The sequence below is a fragment of the Cryptomeria japonica genome, chromosome 2 (genome assembly GCF_030272615.1).
Source record: "Cryptomeria japonica chromosome 2, Sugi_1.0, whole genome shotgun sequence".
NCBI lineage: Eukaryota > Viridiplantae > Streptophyta > Pinopsida > Cupressales > Cupressaceae > Cryptomeria > Cryptomeria japonica.
In genome coordinates, this window is record NC_081406.1 from 435132658 (window position 1) to 435147854 (window position 15197).

The window sequence follows — 15197 nt, forward strand, 5'->3', positions numbered from 1 at the left end:
AGATTTTAATTTTGGCTTTAAGGATATTGAGCTTTTTGGCAATTCTAAAAAGAGTCATACCCTCCACTTCAGAATTCCACCATTCAGCAATATGAGCTTCCAGAGAAGGATGAGAAAGCCAAGATTTTTCAAATCTGAAAGGGAAGTTTCTCTTGGCCGAAAAAGAGTTGGCAGTAAAGGAGATGGGGTAATGGTCTGACCCAATTTTGATAACAAAGGTAAGGGAGCAGCTATACTTGGAAAACCAGTTAGGAGAGATTAAAGATCTATCTAACTTAACTTGAATTAGATCAGCTCCAGTTCTTCTATTGGTCCAGGTGTAATTAATACCCTGGAGATCCACATCAATGAGAGCTTGATCATTTATGAAATCCATAGGGTCTTGTTTCCCATCAAGTTGTAAAGGGATACCTCCCATCTTCTCTTCCTCTTTGAGAAGAGTATTGAAATCTCCCATAATAATCCAGCTTTGATCAACAAACTTGAGTCTGTCAGCTACAAGGCTTTTCCAATATTTAACTCTCCCAGTTTTGGTGTTAGGCGCATAGAAACTAGATAACACCCAAACAAAGTTGTCCTTAATATGCTCAAGTTGAACAAAGTTCCTATTAAAAGCAGAGATGATTTCCTTACCTTTTATTGTTTTTTGGTTCCAAAAAATTGCAGTTCCTCCAAAAGCTCCCTCTGAGTTAGATCCTATGACCCCATTTTCCTTGAAAATTCTAATCTTTTCAACTTTTTCCTTAGACATCTTGGTTTCCTATATAAGGACCACATTCAGTTTATGATCTCTAGTGATTTTATGTAACACATCCTGCTTATGAGGGGCATTCAGCCCTCTGATATTCCAAGATATTATCTTCATACTTTAACTAGGGATAGAGTTGACTCAATGGAACACTGTGTTCCATCAGCATGGTTCTTCCAGCTTTCATGTTCCCTTTGATGTTTTAGGGATGGCCTTCCCTATTTTTTGTTCTGACTTCCAACATCTGCCTTTTTCTTGTTCTTTCTTCTGGTTGAGAATCCTCCATTGAGTTCCTCCTTGTTCATTTTTCCTTCTCTTGAACCGAGAATTCGGAGATTCTCTTCCAGCATATCCACACTTTCAGAGGGGGTTTTACAGAGAAGAGGCTTTGGGCTTCCATTAGTTAAAAGCAATAAGGGCTCATTGTCAGAAGGGTCTTGAGCTTCATTAAAGTTTTCCTCAACCGATTTTGAGAAAGAAGAGACTGGAATGGTTTCTTCCTTCTCTTGACTAACTGATTCAACCTCCTAGTCCGGAATGGTTTCTTCCTTCTCTTGACTAAAAGTTCCAACCTCCTGATCCTCTGGGTTATTTTTATTGTTCAACTCAATTCCTTGCTCTACTTCTTTAGAGCTCCCTAGTTGGTTGTTAGAGCAGACACAATCTTGTTTATCATTACTGCTATTCCCAGTCCTGTTGACTTCATTCACTAAATCTGTTACATTCTTATTTTGGTTACACTCAGTTGATGGGTCTCCTTTTTTTATTTATCGTTTTCCAAATATTTTTTCTCTTGATATTGCTATCAGTCTTGCTTTCCTTTCTTTTCCTAAGCGGACATGATTTTGCCCAATGCCCCAATTTTTTGCAATGGAAACAGGCAAACAGAAGAGATTCATATTCAATAGCTTGGGACCACTTTCCAAGTTTTGATATGATTTCTATGGATTTAGGCATATCTATTATTTGACTAACATTTATGTAGATGCGAGCAAAGACTAACCTTGATTTTGCCACTGTCATCAGGTCAATCATTAGGATTTTGCAATACCCTTGAAAACTTCCTCATTCCAGTATTCCAGTGGGAGACCTAGGAGGCGCGTCCAAACTAGCACAGAAACAAAGAAGGACTCATCAAGGGCGAGGTTCGGGGCCCATTTCTGAAGAGCCAAGGATGACTTGCCAAACATCCAGGGGCCTTCGCAAAGAGCTCTATTCATGTCTTCTTCAGAGTTAAAAGCAAAGGAAAAAAACCCTCGTGGCAGCACTGCCACGTCCACTTGACCTTTTACAAGCCATTTTCTCTTTATGAAATTCCTCACATCATTGATATTAGGCCTAAAGTTAGATAATTGTCCCACTAAAGTCATGGATAAGCCAGCTACAGTCATATCAACCACTTTGTCTGGAACAGAGATAGCAACCAGTCCAGAGGCTGAGTCTGAAATATTTGTAACTTCTGAAAGCCCAGATTTAGCCAGCGGCTTCACTCCAAAGAGGGAAGACCATTTTCTACCTTTTCCTCTGTCGTGTGGGTCCCCGGGTTTCAAATCTTTATCCTCTCCTAGTTTTTCTTTTTCCTTGTCCTCTTCTGACCCTTGAGATGCCTGACCTCTTGCCTATTTGCTAGTTCTGATCCCACAAAAACTACAATCTCTAGGAAATCCACCTTCCCCAAGAATTCTGCCATTCCCCAATTTGAAATTTGGGATTCCCGCTCCTTTTCTCTCTTGCATAGTGTCTTGTGGATGTTGTTTCTCTTTCTGTTTTATACATTAAGTCTCACCAGTATTGATATTAACTATTCATCTGTTAACCATCATTAAGTTTGGTTTACCGGTATTAAGTATCAAGTTTGATTAAGTTATAATCAGGTTGAAATTCATAAAAATTGATTCACCCGCCCCCCCTCTCAGTTGCCTTCTGGTTCCTAACAGATACAGGAGGAATACCTTCATATGTTTCTTGAGACTGGGAAGTACTTTGGATTTAAAGTGCTTCATCTTCATCAACTTATCCTTCCTCTTGTTCTTGTTCATTCTCTAGTTTATCGTCTCCTTTGAGTTGTTCATCTTCATTTTCTTCTTCTTAAGCTTGAATTTCTTGATCCGAAGACTCACCTTGGATTTTACATTTTCCAATAGTGAAATTTAATTTTGGACCTTTGGGAGTCATAGGTTCCTATATGTTTTTGGTCCTTAACTCAAAAGTCTTTCCCTTAGGGCTTGTATCATCTTCTTCAAATGATTTGGCCTGGTAAGGCTTCAGCTGAACAAAATGTAGGTTAACCCAAATAATGGTATTATCAAGAATCTATTGAAACCTAGCCCTTATAGGAGTATTCTCTTTCTAATACTATTGAATGAGAGGCATGGATAATCCAACAACTTTATTTCTTTCATATGCAAGGTCAAGGATGTCACCATCCTCCTCAAGATATTAAGGAACGTTAGCTAGATCAATATTTTCAATTTGATCTACTATTAAAGTACAATAGTCCATTCTTCACACATCCTCTTTAGTCCTGAAATTCAGCCATACATCTTCAATCCAATGAACATGGGTATAGTTCTTCTTAATCTTACTCTTCATGCCCCTATAATTGAAGAACTTTCTAGGTTTGAAGAATCTCATAGTCACTCTCCTCATCTCCTCCATGGCATGGACCTTGTACATGGAATTGGTGGAATATCTCCCTATAGTAATGGAGAAGTGAGACCTGTCTTATGAGCTCCAGATTGATGCTCATGGATGGAAATAATTTGGTGATTAATCTCCATAAGGATGATCTTATTAGATGGATACCTTGGGAGCATGAAGGGTTCTCTATCAAAACATCCAATTGTGATATATGTGAAGGAGGGAATTGAAGAAAAATGCAACCATATTCACTCACCACCTTCCTCTAACACTCTTTTGTTCTAAAGTTCCTTGTAAAATAAACACATATAATGAGTGAAGAAAGCATTATTTACCCTCTTGCAATGGTGTAAACTCTCTGGGAGAGTTAACTAAGAAAAATACTTGTACATAGGAACCCAACTCCTCTCACCTATAGTTGATAGACCTAGAAAATGCCTCATTGAGGTAGTTTCATAAACGAGATAAGAAATCATATAGAATTTCAAGGTGGTAGGCACATTGGTCAACTATTCACATAGAGCATCTACAATTTGCTTTCCCCAGAAGATCTTATTCTGTCTAATGATATAAAAGTATTGATACATCCATTTGTGATAAGTATTTGAATTTGGAAGGCCTTTTACTCTGCTGAGAAGAGTAATAAGGTCATCGAACTCTTCAATGAAGTCGTTGCGGGGAAGAGTTTCTAGCCATCTAGAAATTGTAGGCCTGGGCATTTTTAGCCACTCCTGATTGCATATCAATATCTGCATATTGATCTATAGGAGAACACTTGAAAATTGTATCAAATAAATCCTCATCAAGCATGATGAGTTCTTTCTTCCCATCCACATCTTTCACTAATCTGGTGGTAGGATCATACCTATTGGCAAGAGCCAACACAAATTCTAGATTTTGAGATGATATGGGAAAGGTAGTCACCAGATGAACTTCACTGTTTATGGTAGGCTCCATCTTGTAAGAAATAGGTGTCTCTCTTACCCTCTATCAATAAATCATTGATATTCACATGATCGATCTCAATGTCCCTAATATTAGCAATATTTAATGTCATAAAGAATAAATAAACATTGGATGTATTTCTTGCTTCTTGAACTTTATTAATTTTTTTCTAGTGAGGGTCCTAATAGTTGCAATGGATGCACTGCATCATGAAAAGATATCATTTGAAATTATTAGCCTCCATAAAATCTTAATTTGATAGGAAAAGTCCATCGATCGAGCATAAATTGATCAAAAAACATCAATTTGTATGTGTGCATTAGGTGCAAATCAGACTTATAAGTCCGATTTGCACTTAATATAAGTGTAAATTAAAGACCAAGGCATATAGGACTTAAAATTCTTATTTACACTTCATAAAAAGAAATATAAAAAAGTAATGTATATTGAAGTTATAACTCCAATTTACATCATGGAAAAAACTCACAAAGTAGTGCAAATAGGATTTATAACTCCAATATACACTAGCTATAAAGTAATTGAGCTAAGTGTATATCGAGCTTAAAATTTTGATCTACACTTAATATAGGAAAAACCATGAATAAGTGTCAAGCGAGGTTGTAACCACGACCAACACTTTCAAAGGAAAACTAAATGAAACAGTGTCGGGCGGGGTTGTAACCCCGACTGACATTGTGCAAAAAGCGTAGAGAATGTCCTTGTGGTGGTTGGGTTTGTAACCCCTGTTGGAAATTTGGAGGAATTGATTATGTGTTGAATTGAGGTTCTGTCATCGATGAAAACACCGACTATTTTGGTTGTTTACCGGTTTTTGGTTGGTTCTAGTAGAGTGGTCAGTTTAAGATATTGATCCAGTATGCTCTGGTATACTTTGGTTTGTGGATTTGATTTGGATATATCATTCATGCTATTCAAATATGTATCACGGTCAGTTGGTTCAGGATTTGATGACCTAGATACTATCATTTGTTCTAGTAAGACTTTTTGTCACCGGTAAGGTTTTTACCAGCAGACCTTTGTTGAAGATATTTTTATGCACGTGATAGTGTTGGTGCAACTTCTAGATGGCTTTTAGGATGTTGTTGGTTATCTTGTTTATGTTCTTGTTGATCGTTGGTGTTGGATTTGGTTTATGGCAACCTATTTTGGGTCTGGTGTTATCTAGGTTATGGACCGGTTTATGTAACGTGTTGGAGGATGATCCCGATGCGTTACTGGCGAGATTTAATGATTGGTTTATAATGTTTTTAGTCTAAGCTAGCTTGGTTGATCATTGGATTGTGGGTTTATGTTATGAATTTATTGTATTCTTTTAAGTCACCAACCTAATTGTTTAGGTCCTGAGTTGGTATAAATATGATGTAAGATCTCTTTGTAGATCATGGGGATTAATGGGATTATGTTTATGGGATGTTTATGTGATTATTTGTGTGAAAATAATTTTATAATCATATGCAAGAGTTCTGGTTCGGTTTAAGACCTCTGGTTCTGAGCTTAATCAGAACTGTACTCAGGCATAGGAGATGTTATCTTTGTAGTTCAGTCTTCTTTCTAGATTGTAGTGTGGATTTATTTTGTAGTTAGTGAGGCTTGTTTTGTAATGAGAAGTGCACTCTAGGTTGTTGGCCTTCCTGCATGTGCAAGCCCCTCATTTTGTAATCACATACTTACTATAGAAGTATTATCTAACTTTGGGTAGGCTTCTCACCATGGTTTTTCCTTTTACTAGGTTTTCCATGTACAAATCTTGGTGTCATGTGTTATGGATGGATGGTAATTGTTTTGTGATTTATGTTTATATTTAATTGCTATATCAATTATTTCAGTATTTGGTTTATGCATTCCGGTATTGAGTTTATGTGTTGCGGTAATAAGGATTTGAATGCTTAAAGTTTTGTAATCCATTGACAACTGATTCACCCCCCCCCTCTCAATTGTCCTCTAGTTATTTGAGTTGTCTAACAATTGGTATTAGATCTTGTTCCTCTCTGTAGAAGCTTAATCACTTGAGGAAGATCCTATGGCATCTAACAGTTCAAGTTCATCAAGTACATTTGCAACTATTTTATGGAGAGAAATTCCTAGGCTTGATGGAACAAATTACAGGGTATGGAAGATTCGAATGGAGACTCATCTGAGATGTCTTGGAAAGGAAATTTTGGAGATCACTAAGAAAGGGGCAACTCCTTTAAATCTAGCATCTAACAATGCTCCTCTGGAAAGCCTGGATAAGGAGCTTGAGAATGAATATAGAACTAGAGAAGCCCTTTTGTGTGTACTTTCTAATCAACAAATAATGGGACTAACTCACAAATCAACTACAAAGGCTATATGGGAAAAATTGGAGACTCTGAATGAAGGTGACCCTACTGTAAAAATTGTTAAACTTGATGGTTATCAAGTGAGGTATGAGAACCTGAAGATGGAAGAAGATGAAAGGATTACTTCTTTTATGGAGAGAGTTAATGAGATTGTCATGGGAATTCAATGTTATGGTGGATCTCTGAGCGAAGATGAAATAGTTTCTAAAGTACTGAGAGCTTTGCCACTGGCTTATAAAATGAAGGCTACTGCAATTAATGAGATGAGAACTATGGAAAACACCTATGTTAATAGGGATACCTTAGTTGGGAAGTTATTTTCTTTTAGACTTAAGGAATTTGGACCTTCTGGAGCAGTAAAATGTGAACCTTCTTTTCATGCATCTACATCATCTACCGGCAAGAGTGATTGGAAGGAACTAGAGGATATGAAGAAAGAAGATAAAGAGTTTGAGAAACTTGAAGGCTTGTTTTCTAGAAGAGTACCTAAAGGACCGACAGGAAGTAAGTATGAAGGAAAATCACCTTGTAAATTCTTGGCATCTAATAAGATAGGTCATTTTGCATCTAGATGTCCTGAAAGGATTTAAATATTTGAAGAAAGAACTAGAAGATCTTTTATGCCTAACCATTATTATCAGAACAAGCATAAGTATAGGAGGAACAGAGACAAATCATGCTACTTTTCTGATGAGGAAGGTGTAATTGATTCTGATGGTGAACCGGTACAAGATTCAGCTAGTGGATGTGGCAATGGAAAGGAATGGGTATTTTTGGCTATCAAGGAAGATGATCCGGTACCTGAAGATAAGGCCCTTGCTGCTAAAATTGAAGACAAGGATGAATGGGTAATTGATAATGGATGTTCACATCATATGACTGGAGATAAAAGGAAGTTCTTATCTTTGCAAGAATTTGATGGTGGTCTGGTTAGATTTGGAGATGACAAAGCATCCATGATTAAGGGAAGAGGAACAATATCATTGGATGGTAAGCATGTGATAATTTTTATTATGTTGATGGTTTAAGGCATAATCTTTTGAGTGTAGGACAGTTGGTGGATAAGGGATTTCAGTTACAGTTCAAGGATGGAAAATGCAAGATTATCAACAGATCTGTATTGGAGATTGCAACCAGTACATAGACTATGTTAACCCTATGAGGATCTAGTTAATACTAAGAGGGGGGTGAATTGGTATTAAGACCAATTGAAACTTTAACTCAAAAATAGACTTATCTCATATCTAAAATCATTTAACAAATAACTCAACTTCTGTAATCAGATCTATAGCCTCTTTATCAGATTTTCTTAACACATTAATTAGATCATTTACCAAAAATTTCACTACCAAATTAATCATATAAACTTGATCATTTACCAACTCATTAATCTTATCAATAATATCAAAAAAATTCTCAAACAACTTTGTATCAGTACCGGTAACCTCTAATAAACTTCTGATAAAATATCATAACCAATGTCTCAAAAATAATGCATGAAATGAAATATAAATAAGAACATCACATGAAAAAAATTCCACACATGAACACCACAAGTTTTTTACGTGGAAACCCAAATAGGGAAAAACCATGGTGGGATTTTTCACCCACAAATATTTGTACTCTTTTTAAGTATGCCATGTTAGGAGCTTAGCCCTATTAGGACCTTATAATATACCTAGTTAGGAGCAGACCTTGTTAGGAGTCACTCGATTAGGGGATTTGCCTTGTAGCATGGTTAGGAGCTTGATGATTTGTTAGGATCAACCTCATGAAAGGATTTAACACTCTTTTGAGAGCTTCCCTATTAGGGGAATTAAATGTTTCTGGCATGTTAGGACCAACCTGGTTAAGGGATTTAACTTGTTGCAACTGTTAGGGAACACCAATGAAAGAATGATCTATTACTTGCACTTCTCTGCTTGCTTGATCAGATCCAGTTATACACAACACTCTGCAACACTTAGGTAGATTTCACACTTCACTTGGATAGCTTGACACATTCTCTAAGACCACCGACACAATGAACATCAACTATGTCAACATAAATAGCCATCTCAACTAGGTCGGCCAAAAAACCTAATTACATCATGAATTTACAATTAGATCATAAGAGATCATCATAGATTGTTATACATATCATTGCAATAAATTACAATGCAATATCAACCGTTGGTTAATCATAACCCATCACAAAAATCCAATTTGTATCCACAAAACACTCTACTAAGCGTTTCATTAATTCCCAAGAAAATATTCCTTGAATCACACCAAAATAGCTATCAAATCTTTCACACGGGTTGTGTCATGTTACCAAGTTGATGAAGACTCATCCCCAATCACCGTCATAACAAAAATCATTACTGGTTTGAGGATTTCATCACCGGTCCTTAAACCCTACACTAAAACCTTATCAAAAATTCATCAGAAATTTGAAACACACCTTCTGGTAATCTTCACAAGTTCTAGTTCTTGTCACATACACCTTTCTATGATACAAGTTCACCATCCAAACCACAAATCAGAAATCATCGCCAATCAACCGATCCAATCAAAACAACTCTATTTTATCGGTTAAAGTTCTATTTCACAGTCTTTGGTTCTCTATCGGTAAACCCTATCTTCCGGTAAACCAAATCACTTCGATGACAAAACAAAACATCAGGAACATCATTAAATATCATTTCACATTAGGTGCCAGCAATGAAAACACAAATAATTGATCATGTCATCTATTCATAGAATCTCAATCTCTTCATCGCAAATAAACTTCTATCCTTTACAGGTGTAGTCATCCAATTTCAACTGCATCACCTATTTTGCATCAATTATACCAAACTCCAATAGACTAAAGGTAATATCTTTAATTTGAGCTTCGGTGAGAAGACATGCTTGATTGTGATAGTTCTGATACTTAATATAAGTACAGATCCAATAGCCAACAAGATGAGAGGGGGGGGGGGTGAATCATACAAACTTAATCATCCATAAAAACATCAGATTCAACCTCGGTAACATATATATCAGTCATATAACCAAAAACTGTCAAACATGCAAACTCAAAAGCATATCAACAATATAAACCTCATAACACCAGATTTAACGTGGAAACCCAAATAGGGAAAAACTACTGTGGGATTTCAGACCCACTAAGAAATATACTCTTCTAGAGTATGCTCGGTTAAAAGAAAATCCTATTAAATATTACAAACACATTGCTAGATGTGACCCGATTAAGGGATTTCCCTCAGATATGTTAGGATCTTCACTTTGTTAGAAGTGACCTTGTCAAAGGATTTCAAACACTCAATCAGAATGTCACCTTGTTAGAGGATTTACATATAAGACTATTAAGTCCACTCGATTAAGAGATTTACTGTCACTTTCACAAAATAATAGTAATATAATCTATCTGCAACTTCACATCTAAAATGCTAAATCAGATTCCTATTTGTTCAATATAATCTAGACATAGAACTAATCTTGTCTATCTGTTGGGCATCAATACTCTGTTATTCTAACAGGTCTTCAAGCTTCTGTGCTCGGTAATCACTATGTAGCATCCCTGTGCATACACTTGCCCACATACATTGTTTATCAATAGTTTCTTATTTATAAACAATCTTCTAACTGCTTAATCTCCTTGATCACATTTCCCATGATCAATCATAGCCATCAGATCTTCAATCTTGTCCATGCTCATTGTATCTTTCGATCTGAAAATGTTTTACCCCACCTTGGAACTTGCACATTCACCTTGGAACTTGTGTTAGGGTAATGCGGTTCAATCTGAGCTGTAGATCTTCTTGCCGACTTTCCATTGCCTTATATTCATTTAACAAACTTCTTCCACGGCTTGCCAATCATTGATCCACTCCAGCTCATCATCTTCTTTCATTAAATATCACATGTAAACATTTAATGCATTCTGTTATAGCTCGGTTACAACTCAGTGAATACTAAACTTCACTCGGTAGACATCCTGTCTTCATTAACCGACTGCGATAACCTTAGGGTTTACCGACTAGGTTCCTTAGGGTTTACCGACTAGGTTCTTTGCCTGATAACATAGTATAGTATTAACCTTTACATTTTACAACATATGTATGATGTTTAAAACAATCTAAAACATCAAGATCTCATCATTGTCTAACTTGGTAGTAGTTGCCCATTGAATATCTTATTTCCTTATTCATCATATTCTTTCCTATGTCTTTACCGACTTCTTTATAATCTTCATATCATACTACTCAAGATATGGCAACATCATACTGAATTAGAAAATCAATTTCTTGACATCAATGAAAAAATAATAATATCAAGATAGTAAAACATCTTTAATCAATTATGTCCATAATCATCAACAACCTTCTCAATATCCTTATAATGTAATATTGCCAACAATCTCCCCCTTTGGCATTGATGGAAAAACCAATTGATTTGATCTTTAAACGATTCGGATTGTTGTGATTCTGAAATGTTGAAATGCTCTCCCCCATTCATCAGACTTCTCTTCTGTTTTTAGTCTTTATTTCAATCTGTAGTCTTCTCTCAATCTTCTCAGGTCTTCTCCCCCATTGGTAGGTCTTGTCCTCCTTAGGTCTTCTCTCCCTTAGGTAGGTCTTCTCCCCCTTTGACAACAATGCCAAAAAGAAAAAGAACTAAAACATAATTTCTTTCTGTAAGAAGTTATTGCCTGCTGTTGTGTATCAACTGAGTCTCGGTCAGAGCATTTGCCTTCAATTCCTGTTCCCTGTATCATTCTCTGTATTATCCCAGTATTAATTCCAGTACACTTTCAAAAAAACATTCTAAAGTGTATCACTCCAACATCATCTCCCCAAAAGATATTCAATAGAGTCATCGAAGTGATGCTTTCACCAAACTCGGTCAGTGAGTAAAAGATAGGGGTAGGACCCCTAACTTACTTCTGAGATATTCAAAAGTGTCCTTTGGTAGTGGCTTGGTGAAGATATCAGCTATTTTCTCCTTTGTGTTAACATATTCCAACACCACTTTCTTCTCTTGAGCTTCTTCTCTAAGATAATGATATTTGATAGAGATGTGCTTTGTCTTAGAGTGCATAATAGGGTTTTTTGAGATATTTATGGCACTAGTATTGTCACAGAATATAGTTACTGGCTTGGTAACTTTCTCATTTATACCTTCCAATGGTTGTTTGATCCATGCAATGTTGGTACAATTCAATGTTGTTGCAACATATTCAGCCTCGATTGTTGACTGAGAAACACATCCTTGTTTCTTGCTAAGCCAACTCACTAGTCTTTCTCCTAAGAAGAAAGCTCCTCCACTTGTGCTTTTTCTGTCATCAATGTTGCCTGCTCAATCAGTATTAGTATAAACTTTTAAATCAAAATCATTTCCTTTCTGATATACTAAGCCATAATCTTCAGTTCCTTGTATCTAAAAATTCTTTTGATTGTTGTCATGTGTATTTCCTTAGGATCTGCAGAGAATCTTGCAACAATACCTACTGCATGTGCTATATCTGGCCTACTATGAACAACATATTGTAGTTTTCCAATCATGGATCGGTAGAGTGTCTCATCAACAGATGCAGATTCATCATTCTTTGATAGTTTGCAGTTGGTAGTCATAGGAGTACTTACTAGTTTTGAATCCTCCATTCCAAATTTCTTCAAGCTTTCCTTTATGTACTTGGATTGAGTAATGAAAATCTCATTTTTCATTTGCAGTATCTGTAAGCCTATAAAATACTTTATCTCACTGATTAATGGCATCTCAAATACTTTGCTCATTTCATTTCCAAAGTTCTTGCATAAAGAGTCATTTCCACAAAATATAATATCATCAACAAATATGGCTGAGATTAGTATTCCATTTTCATCATTCTTCATGTACATGTTGTTCTTCTCACTTGTCCTTATAAAACCAATCTTAATCAAATAAGAGTGCAATCTCTCATACCATGCTCTAGGTGCTTGTTTTAGACCATATAAAGCTTTGTTCAATTTACATACCTGATCTTTATTATTGTCATCAACAAATCCTTCAGGTTGTTCAATGAAAACTTCTTCTTCTAATATTCCATTCAGAAATGCAGATTTGACATCCATTTGATATACCTTGAAGTTTTTGAAAGTAGGATATGCCAACAATGTTCTAACTCCTTCAAGTCTAGCAACAGGTGCAAAAGTCTCACCATAATCAATTCCATCTTATTGGGCATAACCTTTGCAAACTAATCTTGCTTTGTTCCAAATGACCTCACCTTTTTCATTTAGCTTGTTTCTGAAGATCCACTTTATACCGATTACATTTTTGTCCTTCGGTCTTGGGACCAGTGTCCATGTGTCATTCTTCTTGATTTGATCAATCTCTTCAGTCATAACATTTATCCAATCTTCACTGTTAAATGCCTCTTTCACAATTATCGGTTCAAATTCAGATATCAAACATGTGTTCTGATTTAGTTTGTTCCTTTTCATCACTGGATCATTCTTATCTCCTATAATCTGACTTGGTGCATGGCATCTTCTGACATACTTGGCTAATACAGGCTCGATAGGCTCTGTATGATCTTCTTCATCACTCGGTAACTAGATATTTCCTTCATTTTCTTCAACAGTTATCTCGGTAGGACTTCTCAGTTGCACATAGACAAATTCATCATAGTCTTCCAGTTCTTTAGAATTCCCTTCATTAGTTCTTTCTACAAATTCATCAATTTTCACATTTGCACTTTCTACTATTTTGTTAGATGATTTGATCAGACATTTAAATGCTTTGCTTCAAGAAGAATATCCTAGAAATGTTCTTTATTCACTTTTCTAATCAAACTTGTCATTTCTATCATCTTTATGAACATAGCATTTACTTCCAAAGATCTTAAAATAACTTACATTAGGTTTCTTATCATACCAGATTTCATAAGGTTTCTTCAAAGTACCTTTCTTCAATTGAACTCGGTTCAAGGTGTAAACAGCTGTTCTTATTGCTTCTCTCCAAAATATTTGTGGAACCTTCTTCTCAATCATCAGTGTTCTAGCACAATCCACAGTAGATCTATTTCTTCTTTTAGCTATTCCATTCTGCTGTGGAGTTCTTAGTGCAGAGACTTGTCTTTTAATACCATGATCATTGCAAAATAGGTTGAACTCATCAGATGTGAACTCTCCTCCTCTATCTGATCTAAGACATTTCAGTTGTCTTCCTGTTTCATTTTCAACTCTATCCTTGTACCACTTAAACATTTGAAAAGCTTCTGATTTTTCTTTTAAAAACATTACTGACATCATCCTTGAATAGTCATCCACAAATAATATGAAATACCTATCACATAATAACTTTGAACTTTCATAGGACCACAAAGATCAGTGTGCACAAGATCTAAAATTCCCTTAGAAGTGTAGGACTTACTTGTAAAGCTTGATCTTGTCATTTTACCCATCTGGCATCCTCGGCACATAGCATTCTCAGGTTTTTCAAGACTTGGTAGACCTCTTACTCTGTGCTTCTTAATTATCTTGATCAAATTATCAAAATTAACATGATAAAACCTTTTATGCCATAACCAGGTATTATCAATCTTTGCATGCAAACACTTATTGTGAGTTGAGTCAAGATGAAATGTATTACCTTTTGTTTGTGTCCTAGTAGCAGCTAACTTTCCATTCTTGTCATGAACTTTGACAATTCCTTTCTGAAATTCTATTTGGTAACCTGTGTTGTTTAGCTATGCTACACTCAACAAATTATATTTCAAACCTTCAACCCAATAAACATCATTGCATCCTGCTTTATCAAGAAGTGTTATGGATCCCTTACCTCTTACCGGACATGGTGCATCATTACCAAATCTAACATAGCCTCCATCATAATCTTCTAACATAACAAACTTGTGTTTATCTCCTATCATATGATGTGAGCATCCACTATCTATAATCCAAGAATCATTAGTGTTTATGTGAGATATTAGGGCTTTTTCTTCATACCTTTCTTCATCTAAACCATCCTTGATAGCCACATAAACAACTTCCTCTGTATCAGTCTCATCTGATTTATCATCTTCAAATTCCTCATCAGCAATTAAGCATGTCTTTCTATCTCTTCTTCTGAAGTCTCGGTGTCCTCTGTAATGATTATCTTTCTGTCTGTCATCTCGGTAATCTCTCTTTTCAATAAAATCTTTATCAGGATAGTTAGAAGCCATATGTCCAATCTTATCACAATTGAAACATTTCAAAGGTAGTTTTGCTTTATACTTACCTTTGCCTCTCGGTAACCTTTTGGCCAATAGTGCTTCAAACTCTTCTTGCTTTCTGATTTCTTCATACAGTTTGTGTACCTCCTCCATGTTCTTCCGAAATCTTTCACTTGCTCCACTGTGATCTCCTTCAGAGTACCTATACTTTCTTTCATTGTAATCATTAGATTCATTCTGATGAAAGGAACTAAATGCAAATTCAACTTTATTTACCGATGACCCACTGTTATCAAAATTACTTAACTCAAATGCATGTAGCTTACCAATAGTAGCA